We start from the raw sequence: 12,635 nt of genomic DNA on the forward strand, positions 1-12,635 counted from the left end.
TTTCTGCAAAGGCTCAATAAGGAGTTACCTAGAGATGATATTTTGATGGAAAGTGAAGGAGATCTTCAACCCTCCTTTCCGATTTCTGATATCTTACCCTTTTACATGTCATTTGCATCGTGGACTGCAACTCATCTCATTTGCATAGCCACGGCATATCAGCAATCCTTATGTAATTGGAACTCGCCCCTGTAGAATAGTACACACAGTCATGTTATCAAGGAGATCTAGTTTGTATGAAATTAGTTCCTCTATGGAGCCTTTGCCTTGGTTCTTGGGAAAACCAGCTTAAGAGATTTCTCCTCTAAGCTCTGAGGAATTACCTTTGCCCTAGTTTTCTATCCCAGAGGATTTGTTTCATTTCCTTGGTAAATTGTAAACAACTTGGTTTAATATGTTCTGGGCTGCAGCCTGCCCTGTGATTGGTATGCACCTTGTTGGGATGGATTAACATAATATGCAAATGAAGTGACTGCAGACCATGCAAGGGAGGTGAGTTGTAGCCTACTATGCAAATGAAGTCTCTGTCGCTTATTAAGAGGGTATTGGTCAGTTTGTGCCTTGCCCACCAGGAAGGGCCAGGTCTGAAGTGTTTCGATTTTATTTTTGCTTTGTTTTATGACAGTTCCATAGATAATATGTAATACATACATAGCATGAATCCATCTCTCTCGCTCTTTGTTGGATCACACTGGACTCTGCCTCAAGAAGAAATCATTCTACGTTTTTTTGGTTTGTTTTAAAGATCATTTTATTGGGGGCTAGCACCTTTGTACATAGGTTGCCATCATTTTCTGAACATTTTCTTTCTACTTGAGCCCTTGGAATCAGCTCCTCTTTTTTCCCTCCTTTCCCCCCACCCTCTCCTCCTTGTAAACCCTTGATAAATTATAGATTATTATTATTATTTTCAGATCTTACACCGACTGCTGTCTCCCTTCACCTAAGTTTCTGTTGTTCTGTCCTCCTGGAAACGGGGATGGGGGTGTGTGTGTTATACATCGATCATTGAGATTGGTTCCCTTTTCCTCCATCCAACCCCTCATTTTAAGTTCTTTAGCCATCACATGTTCCAGAGTGGTCTACATCTCAGCCGAACCTCCTATTTACAAACAAACAAACAAACAAACAAACAAACAAACAAACAAACAAACGTACACCAAGGGATCCCTGAACTAGCAGACGCGCTGCTTTCAGGTGTGTTTTTTTTTTTAGCATTCCAGATTCGAGTCTAGAAACTTTTGTTCATACTACTAGATATTACGTGCGGTAATTATGGTAATAAAACAGCTTCTGAAAATAAGTTAGTTAACTTATATGGTCTGGAGTTTTCTTTGTTTGTTTGCCTTTTTTTCATTTGTACCTTGAGGAATCTACCTGAAAGGACAATTCTATCTATTCTGAGTTGAGATATATTGTACTCTATGCATTAGGGAGTATACCTGCCCCATGGGGTTTCCCTGGCTAGGCTGCTCCAGAAGCAGGTTGAGAGTCTTTTCTTTCTTCATACAGCTGGGAGGGCTCCACTTACTAACCTTTAATTTAGTAGCCCAGTGCTAACATACCAAAAATTGCTATAAAGTGAATTGATCTTATGTAAATTTTATATTCCTTTTAGCTGCAATATACAAATCAAAGTTGTGTCCCACATGAGAAGTTTTAAAAACCAGGCCTAATCTGTAGACTTCTTTTACTTTTGAAAAAGATCACTCTTTCAAAACGATGAAAAGTGACGCTGTCAGCATGTCCGCCTGGAGGATGATGTGGTAGTAGCTCGTGTGCAACAGCAACTAGAAAAAAACACATGTTACAAAAGTCAGCATGGTAAAGAAACTAGAGAGCTGCAACTGCAGGGCAAAAACAAAACAACCCTCACTGCTACATGTACATGCTACATGTCCAGCTCATTGAAACCCCAGAGGACAGGGCGGAACTGCCCCTGTGGGCTTCCGAGAAGTAACTCTTTACGGGGAGCAGAAAGCCCAGACTCTTGTAGAAAGCATAGCAGACCACAAGAACAATTCTTTGAGGGGAAAACTATTCCCATATACACTAAAGGAGTTTGCTCACCCTTTTCTTGCCTGAGAACATTTGCTGGGTCTCGACACGGACTTTTGTAAGCCGCCAAATCAACTATAGTAGGGTAAGAAAAGACTAGAAGATAGTATGGCCATCCGTCTGTGTTGGCCCGAACAAATCAGACCTTTCCTAGAATACTCAAGTGCCTGTCCAGGAGCCCTTGTGGCATAAAGGTTACACATTGGGTTGCGAGCTGCAAGGTGGACAGTTTCAAACCGGCAGCAGCTATGCGAGAGAAAGACCGGGATTCCTGCTCCTGTGAAGAGTTACAGTCTTGGAAACCCATAGGGCAGTCTACCCTCTCCTATAGGGTTGCTAAAGGCCAGTATCGACTCAATGGTAGTGAGTTGTTTTTTTCTTTTTTCCCAAGTGGTTATAGATAGATCATTTCTTTTTTCGGAATATTTGCCCAATGGTGAACCTGGGTGAGGTGGTAGACTAGAGAGCTAAGCCTCAACCTCTTTAGGAAAGAATTCTGAAGATGACGGAGACAGACAGTCACTGTCCAATGTCCTAGTCAAAGTCATGCCCAAGAAAGGGGTTAGGATAGAAAGACAGTGTGTTGAAGTCTTCTGGGGCTTAGGAGATAAAGGGGCCGTGGAGCGTGGCGTTTGCAACAAAGACATGATAGCGAACACATTTGAATCCACTGCTGGACCGAATAACTGAAGACACAGCAGAGCCCCAAATGAGCACTACCTGTGATGAGGTTGCAATGACCAGCACGCCATCATTTCTGATTAGCTGACGAAAGCACCAACTCTACGTGTGAGAAAGCATAATCATTCTTATCCCTCCAGTCTTTTATAGACAACGGTTATCACACAAAGCAAATTGATGAGCTCTGCAATGAAACAGGAAAATATAATTGATGGCCAAGAGTGAAGGGAGCCAACAAAAGCAGACATAACGACCATCCAACTGTTGGATGCACAGATTTAGACTTTATCAGAAATGTTTGTTTTTTTTTAATAAAAAGAAAGCACAAGCAAAGCGGAGAGTAAGGGAGTGAGTTTCAGCAGAGAAGTACAATCTCTAAAATTTTAAACAATCATGGGTAGTCTAGGTCTAGAATACACTCAATCTTAAACACTCGTCGAACCAGTGTTACACAAAACTGGAGAAAGCAAAAGATAGGAATAGCCCACTGCCTTTGAATTGATTCTGACTCCTAGTGAGCCTATAGAACGGAGAAGAACTGCCTGCCCCGTGGACTCTCAAGGCTGTAAATCTTCATGGAAGCAGGTGGCACATGGTTCCTCTACGGAGCAGATGGTGAGTGCAAACCACTTACCACTTGCTCTGCAGTCAAGAGCTTTAACCATTGTACCACCAGGGCAAAATCGAAGTAAACAGAAATATACAATCATAAGGTACATGGAGATGGAGGAAGAAAACCTAATGAAAATCATTTTAAAAAGCACAAGAGATGTGTGTGAGATATAGCCAAATGGCTTTAACCTTCCTATTTAAAGACCAAGGCGTTCTGGTTATGATTTTCCATGAACTTTTTGCAGCCTCCTCATAAACATAAACTATCTGGCAAAAATAACACAAAAGGTAGGAAGGATGTGCAATCGAGTTAAGCTGCTACAATGTTTTTGCATTGTTTGCAAAGTGGGTTGTAATAAGTCAAGGATACATATTCAAATCTTTATGGTAACCACTAAAAAGCGAATGAAGGAGATCAACTAGAGTATACATTTTGGATTAATTTAAAGAGGAATCAGGGAAGGAAGAATAACACAACAATGTCCACAAGGGACAAATGAAAGATCAAATAACAAGGTGACAGGTTTTATAAGCCAACCCAAACAGTAAATGCATTAAATATGAGTGGCCTAAACACACTCATTGAAAAAACAAGATTTTCAAATGGGATTGGTAACACTACAATTTACAAAGGACGTTGTTTAAATATAAGAGCACAGTAATTTTTAAAGTAAATAGAATAAAAACGTACGGTACAAATACCAACAAGGAGCCGGGGTGACTATGTTACTATCATAGAAATGTTAAAGCAAGAAATATTACTATAGCGAAAGAGACTCGGAATAATAAATAAGTAGCATCAAGAGGAAGATGAATGCATCCTAAATTTGCATAATCTAATAACCCAGCACTAAAAAGATGTATTTTTTTAAATTACAGAACTGAGAAGAGAAGTAAACTAATTCAAAATCAGAGTTGCAGATTTTAACACCACCAAGTAACTAATGGATCAAAATAATAATAAGGATACAGAAGATTTTAACAATACTCAACTACCTTGCCCTCATTAACAGCAAGGAACAATATACCAGCAACTGAAGATACACAATACTTATCAAAGGAGATTACACTATAGGTCACAAATCAAATCTCAGTGGACTTCATAAGGAAATATGCTGCTCTTTGAAAGCCCTCCCACTGTCCTTCCTGAACGTTTCAGGAGTCTGATGTGGACGACTGGATTCTTGGCAAGACTCTGGGGACAACACATATTCAAGCGACAGTCATCTTCGAACAGATGCAGGTATTCGTTTCCAAACCCCCAAACCCAACCAACCTCACTGCTGTGGAGTCGTTGCCAATTCCCATCAGGGTCCAAATATCCCTGGCAACTGGACTGGTTGTTATGCAATGCCTGTACAGCCCTTAGGAGCCCTGCTGGTGTAGTGGTTACAAGTTGGACTGCTAACTGCAAGGCCAGCAGTTTGAAACCACCGGCCACTCCATGGGAGAAAGAATGGGCTGTCTACCGCCGTGAAAAGTTAGTCTTTGACACTCACAGGGCAGTTCTACCCTGTCCTATAGGGCCACTATGTGTTGGCATTGACTTAATGGCAGTGAGGGTGAGCCAGGGCCCTTGTTTAAGAGGGTAGTTACTAAACTATTTTGAACGGCTTTGAACCCCGGCTTTTAAATAATCAACACTTTAGAGGAAATTTCACAATAGAAATCAGAACTGATTAAAAGTAAAAATATGACATTAATTTTTATGTACTTATGGGAAATTTTTAACTTTAATGCATAGGCAAGAAAAGAAAAATCCTTTGAATTTCAACAAAAAAGCTTAGAATGTAAATTAAATCTGAAGAAAATAAAAGAACAATTATAACTCAATATTTTAAAGAGACTGCTACTTAAAAAACCAATCTATTGATTAATTATAACACCAAAGAAAATTGAAGCTTTTTTAAAAAGCTGGAAAGACCCATGCTGATTCTTAAATTAAATTGAAAATGCAAAGAACCTAAAATAATCAAAATAATTCCGAATAATAATGATAAAAATGTTGGAAATTTTACCATTATTGGATTATCAGAGTTATAATAATTAAGATAAGAATACACATATGTCTATAGAGTTATAGTTTGTAACAGGTAGTCCCTGACTTGCAATGCAGTTACAGCTAAAAACTTAATAATACGTTGGTTCTGACATAAATCAATTACCTCTTCTTTTTTGTGTGTGTGTTCATTATTATTGCTGTTTGCTATTTTTTTAAATACAAATTCAATCTTTATTTGTCCTTGAGGGTTGCAAGCTTTACATATAAATTTACAGATATATTTTAATACATACATAGCAAAAAATACAGTGTTCACATACCATAACAATGTTCTCCAAGGATGACGAAGAGTTGAAAGACTGGCATTTTGTCAGTTGCTGTCATACCTCCACTTTTGAGAGATTCTGATTTATCTGGATTATTTCAGAGAATGGACTACTGGTTCTAGTCATAATATAAGTGAAATTTGTCCCTGTGGTATTTTTTCCTTCTTCAAAAACAAAAAACAAAACCCCAGGAAAGCGGAGCTTTCGTAGTATGAATTTTCCTGACTAGGTGAGCATCGAGCATCCAGCTACTTGTTCTGAGCTAGTGCACTCAGCGGCATCTCCTTGAAAGGGTCTCTCTGGTTACAGTAAATTTTTTTCATAAAACCACTTTGGTTCTGACCTAGTTTTTTGTGGTGGCCCATTTAAGAGAACAGTGTGCGGTGGTGAAATTCTGTTTCCTGCTTAGGGAAAAATGCCACAGATACTGTTGTGATGTTGAACACAGCTTAAAGGGCAGCGCTATGGGAAAAACTCTGGTGTATGAGTGGTTTTCTCATTTCATAAAAGGTGAAATGTCGATTGACGACAAACCTCATTCTGGATGTTCTTCAACTTCCCCAATGGACAAAAATGTCAGCCTGGAGTGCATTTGGAGTTCCTTCCACCTGGTCAAACTGTTAATCAAGCTTTCTGTTGGGAGATTCTGGGGAAAAAATACATAAAATTGTGGTACAGAAAAAGGCCTGATTTACGGCAGATGGGGGACTGGTTTTGCCACCATGACAATGCACCTGCTTACACAGCCATCTCAGTGTGCCAGTTTTTGACAAACAACAGCACGCTTCTCTTGCCCACCCATGTTACTCACCTGACCTCGCTCTGTGCAACTTCATTTTGTTCTCACGAATGCAGAGGGACATGAAAGGACAGCGATTTGAAGATGCAGGGAGGTGAAGAACAAAATGAGGGAGGTGCGGTCAGCCAGCCAAACAGATGAGCTTTAAAAAGGTTTCGAAGAATGGAATCGCAGATTTGACAAATGTATTATGTGTGATGGAGAGTACTTTGAAGGTGATAAGGTTATTTAAACACACACACACACACACACACACACATAACAGTTAAGACATGGTTTTGAAAATAAAATTGGGGGCTTTATTTTTTCTAGGCGGGGGCTAGCCCCTCATACCACAAGATAAAATCTCACTGTTTCCTGAATCTGTTTATCAACTAGCATGTGACTGACATTTGTGTCCATGTTTTCGTGCAGCAAAGCTCCTGACTTCGTTTTAGAAAATAATTCTATCTAAAACCCCTTCATGGTAAAGTGTTTGGACAAATTTTCTCCTTCCTCTTCCTCACTATTTTATCTGAAAGATTTATTTCTTCTTCAAAACCCAGTAAGTCATGATCAGTCAATCCCCCTGTGTATGAGCTATTCCGTATCAGCTTCCATACTGAGTTCTAAGTTCTACATTCTTGCTAGATGGATGATTTTCCCACCGATATCTTCCATCATATTATTCCGATAAAATGCTTGGAGGTGTTCACATAAATCAGCCATGTTTTTCCATAACCCCCTGCTGGCATTTCTCCCATAGGTCCCTGCCAGATACGGAGGGTTGTAAACGTGGTTTGTTTTGTTTTGAACACATCGGCTGTGGTGGACTGCTCATGTAGGACAGAGTACAGTGAACCCTCGTTTATCACGGTTAATCGGTTCTAGACCCTACCGTGATAAATGAAATTCCGCGAAGTAGGATTCCTTATTTGTAAATCAAATATTTTCATAGTTAGAGCATAGAGGACATGAAAAAACACCCTTTAGTCACCATTACACTCGTATTACCCAATTTATTAAACGAAAAAGGGAAAATACAGTAAAACATTTTGGACGTTACAATTATCATTTATTATTTATTATATTATTTATGGCATCAAGCGTGTACAGTATGAGCCAATCAGTGGCAGTAATGACAGAGCATGCGCTGTTACGCAAAAACCGCGATAGAGTGAAGCCGCGGAAGTCGAAGCGTGAAGTGGCGAGGGTTCACTGTATACCAGCCCCGAGCACTTCCTAGGCTGTACTCTGTACAGGGATGCTATTAGTTGGCTTCTACTCCATGGCAGTGACTCTGGGGTTTTGTTGTTGTTTGTTTGTTTGGAATCTTTATAGGAGCTCATTGTCATGGGCAAGAAAAATAATGGCAGGGATGAAAAGGAGGGGTGGGTGGGTAGGGGTCAGAGCTTCAAAAGATACCTGATCATATTAAGCTTAGATTTGGTTCTAAATAAGTCAGTGAATCATAAGACCTGATTACTGTCTTAAAACCATCATTATAGACACTGTGGAGAATTCATGGCAAGGTTAATGAGAATCCTTAGAGGACTACTAAGGCACCCCAGCCAGATATGATAGTATAATGGAAGTGGACAAAAGTGAATGGTTTTATGGTGCTTTTTGGAGATAAAAGTGATAGAATTTAGTAGTGGATTATTTGAGAATGATATAGTAGTTTCCAGCAGCTGCTGTAATACATTATCACAAATTCAGTGTGTTAAATCAACAAAACTTTATTTTCTCACAGTTCTGCAGACCAGAAGTGCAAATCAATGTCACCGGATAAAAATCAAGCTGCCACCAGGGTCACTTTCTCTTTGCAAAATCAAGAGCAGAATCTCTTACTTCCCTTTTTCAATTTCTGCTAACTGCCAACAGTCCTTGGTTTGTGGCCACATCTTTCAAGTCTCTGCCTTCAAAGTCCCATGCCACTTCTTTTATGAGGATGCGTGTAATTGAAGTTGGCTCCCCTGTCCCCCAATAAGGAGCTATGGTGGTATAGTGGTTATGCGTTGGGCTGCTAACTGCAGAGTCAACAGAACAAAACCACCAGCCACTCCTTGGGAGAAAGACGGAGTTTTCTATGACCATAAAGGGTTATAGTCTCAGAAACCCACAGGGGTCACAATAGGGTCACCATGAATCAGCATCAACTCAATGTCAGTGAGTCTGGAGTGCCTGGTACCCCCAATAATCCAAAATAATCTATCCTATCTCAAGATCCTCGACTCACTCATATTTGCAAAGATCCTTTTGCCATATAAAGTAACATCTATGGGCTCCAAGGAAAAGGATTCTTGATGCCCCTCTGGGTTATTATTTAGTGGCTTACTATTAGCCTCCTATAGAAGTAAAGGAAGGTTTGAGAAGAGTATAATGGTAATAAAAAGTATGGATACAAAATGATAGAAACCTTTATTCAATAAAAATATAAAATGGTGATGTTTTTCTCAATATAACCTCCATTTAGATTTATACCCTTCTAAAGATGGTACAGTATTTCCATCTCTCTGATCATCCCCCAAATAGTTCTATATTCTTCCATTTATACCACATCAGCATGGCAGCTTTGGCATCTTCCAGGGACTCTAATTGTGTCTCTTTCAATGAGCTTTGTGTTTGGAGATGAAGTCTGAAGGGATACGATGAGGAATGCAGTTGATGGGATACAGTTTCCCAATGAAGTTTTTGTAGGACGGCCCTTGCTACCTTTGAAGAATGAGCAGGTACATAATCATGATGGGGGGAAACGCCTCGGCATAAATACCTTGGTCTTTTTTTCCCCACCAATACAATTTTCAATTTTCTCAAAATCTCTTTATAATAAGCCTCCATCAGGGTCTTGTGAAATTTAAGAGAATCTACCAAAATTAGTCCTTTGGAGCCTCAAAAGCCAGTGCTTATACCTTCTGAGCTGATCTCTTTACCGGGACTTTAACGGGTCCAGTAGAACCCCTCACAAGTCATGCTCTATTGGGTCCCTTTTTAAGGCTTACTACTAACAAGACAAGTACGAAGGTGTCAAAACATTCTTGGAAAAGTCCCATTATATGCTAATTTTATATTTTCACAAACTTTGTGAAGACTATATATGTGTGTATGTAAGTGTATGTGTATAGATATATATTACTGGGAGAACTTTGTCTGCAGCCATCCAAAAATCACATGTTGAAACACAAATAAGTCCACAAGTGTATGAATTAGAAGCCCAGTAGCAATGCTTTTGAACTTACCCTTGAACAGGGAAATACAAAATAAGTCACAGAGTCAGCCTACCAGTGATACATAATTGAGTTGCTAAGCAGTGTTTAGAGAGGAGATGGAGATTTTTCCATGATGTCAGTCAGTTCACTTGACCTGGGTCTATAAGTACTATAGGGGTCTACAGTCTATAAGGGACTATAAGTCCTAAAAACAAGTAATGAAGTCAAGGCAAATCGACGCCTGGCCAGAGAGAAAGCCACAGGGGCGTGCATTGGAAGTTCTGATGTGATGGAAAAATGAAGGAAGAAGGGGATGCTTGAGTGATTAAGTAAAATACCAGTGCTCGAGAACGGGCCATTGAATTTTGTGATTTTATGGATTCCTGAGGTGGAGAGTTCAAGGAACCAGCAGCTCAGAATTTGGAATGAGTCAGTTAGCACATGTTGATATTGCCTAAATAGACAACAAGCAGACTGGAAGATTTTAAGCCAATGAGTTGATTCCTCCCATGAACGAGGAGTGGCGAGAGTAGATGACAACAGTAAGGAGGAGGGACATGCAACTCCACTGAATGGGAGTGTGTTAGTCTGGGTACTTTAGAGAAACTAATCCACAGTAACTCATGTATAAGAGAGAGTTTTATATAACGGTTAAGTGCGCATCAAGAAAACATCCCAACCTAGTGCTGCCCAAGCCCACAAGTCCAGCATTAACCCATTAACCTGTAGGTCCAACACCAATCCATAAAGTCCTCCTCCGTCTCACAATACAGATGCAATGATGCTGACTGCAGGAGGAAAGCCAAATCAGTGAATGTGTAAGCACTGGTAGGGGTCTCCACACGGGTGCTCCAGCACCCAGGGCTGCATCGGGGTAGGTCTATGTGGCTTCTCCTCAGGGATGTCTTGCAGGAAGCGAGTCTTGCCAGCTGACGCAGGGAACTGGCTAAGGCAGCTGCACCCTGGTCCAACCATCAGAAATCAAGAGACCCAAGAGCTAGAAAGGCGAGGCTCACTGAGCCATTTATCCCTCTGCCCTTCAATTAACCCAATCTGTGTTTATTGGCCAGGTTGGCACAATAAACTAACCTCCTCAAGGAGTCTCAAAGGAGAGGGAATTTTGACAAGAAGAAATCGTTTTAATGCTTGGCAACAATTGAACATGGATCCAACCCCAAAATCCAAGGCAATACAAGCAGCCTCTGCTTACCAGATCTTTAGGGGAAATAACATTTTCAGATAATCTGGTGGAAGGAACATTTTGAGCAGACGTGGAGTACACAGGAAACGTTGTACACAGACAGAGCAGACATGCTGAACAGCATGCATAGTTCTTCCCCAAGGCTTTTAGAAGAGGATGGGCCCTTAATATTTTTTTGAAACAACAATTAGCATAAATGGGAAGGTATTTTTTATTTAAAACCTGTGATTTCATTTTAAAGGCGATAGTCGAAGTGCAATATTTAGCAAAGGTTATATACTGGCAGCAGCCTGTTGGCTCAATCTATATACAGATCTATTTTGTTTGGCCTTAAACCAGTTTGGCTATCTCTGTGTTGAAATCAAATTGACTTTCAACCATGCAAAAATCTGGAAATTTTTAAAAATCCTTAAAACAAACAAACAAGTTTGACTCTCTAGTAGTTGTGGACCTACAGCCCTACTTGGTGATGGATTTGCCTGACTCCAAAGGCAGCCTGCTTCCCCCAGACGGACTGCACGCATTCTTCACCATATTCCATTGTATTGGGGCCAGCACCAAGGGCTAGTGTCTCCTGCCAGTTCTCAGGGTGTTTCTCCTGTACTTCTATTTTAAGAATCAACAAAAATAAACTAACTGTATAGCCAAGCCTCTAAAAAGGCAACAAAATGAAAGACAGGTTGAACATGGCCATGTTTCAAGAAAAAAAAAAAAAAGGTGAAAACACATTTCTTGGTGGAAGTGCCATTGCCTGATTAATGTGTAAATAAAGTATGTCCCAAGAATACAGTTGTGTCCAGTTTTGGTTATTTTTATTACCTGTCTGGCTCAAGAGGGTGGTTGAGTTTGCTCCCTGATTTATATAAACAGTTTATTACGATTAGTTTAAAATAATTTATGTACAGTTGAAAACATCAAAAAGTTGGAGGCCATGGAAAGTGCCTGCCTCTCCTCAAATCTCTGTCTGATAAAAGTACCTGAGCCCCTCGAGAAGATGTACAAATATTGATGAATTGATTGACGAATTGGCTAAGATATCGTTTTCAAAATCCGCTTCTAAAAAAGCCACGATGTGTTTTGTTTCCCCGGGCAGGTGCATTTGTGTGTGAAAGGAATCACGTAGGTGCACCCTGCTCATTGCCACAGAAACGCCTTGTTTGTGCCAAACCGATCAGCAGAGATCAGAACATCAAATGATCGTGTGTTGACCTGGCTCAGACTGAAAAGGCTCTGGTCCACAAAATGGGCACATCCTACATCCTATCATCAGAAAAAGTGCACTGACAGATTTTGAAAATAAAAATAAAGTAAACATCAGCTATTCTGGCACTATAGTTGACTAAATTACCCCCACACTTCTGAAATTACATGCAAGACATTTTGCCTTCTTGGGCTCTCTTTCTGTTGAATGAATTTGCCTGTGGACAACGTGGATTGCTAACGCCTTGAATTGGCATATCCCTGGAAGTACATGAGAAACACCACCTGGGGAGATGAAAATGTCTAATCTCCACTCACCAATGGAGGATGGCTTCTGTCTGCTGATCATTGTCTGAATCTGTTAGCACCCTGTGATCTTAGCACTGTACCCATGACCCAGCTCAAGCCATATGTATGCAGAGGAGATAGAGCAATGCCATAGTGGACAGACCTTGATCCCTGAACTAGCTCTAGTCAGATGCTGTATTAGACAGGGTTCTCTAAAGAGATAAAACCAAAATTCCTGATAATTTAATATATTTATTTATAAAGATAATTAGATATATAA

The sequence above is a fragment of the Echinops telfairi genome, unplaced genomic scaffold (genome assembly GCF_000313985.2).
Source record: "Echinops telfairi isolate 266 unplaced genomic scaffold, ASM31398v2 ScPeMD7_5868;HRSCAF=6743_0, whole genome shotgun sequence".
Taxonomy (NCBI): Eukaryota; Metazoa; Chordata; class Mammalia; order Afrosoricida; family Tenrecidae; genus Echinops; species Echinops telfairi.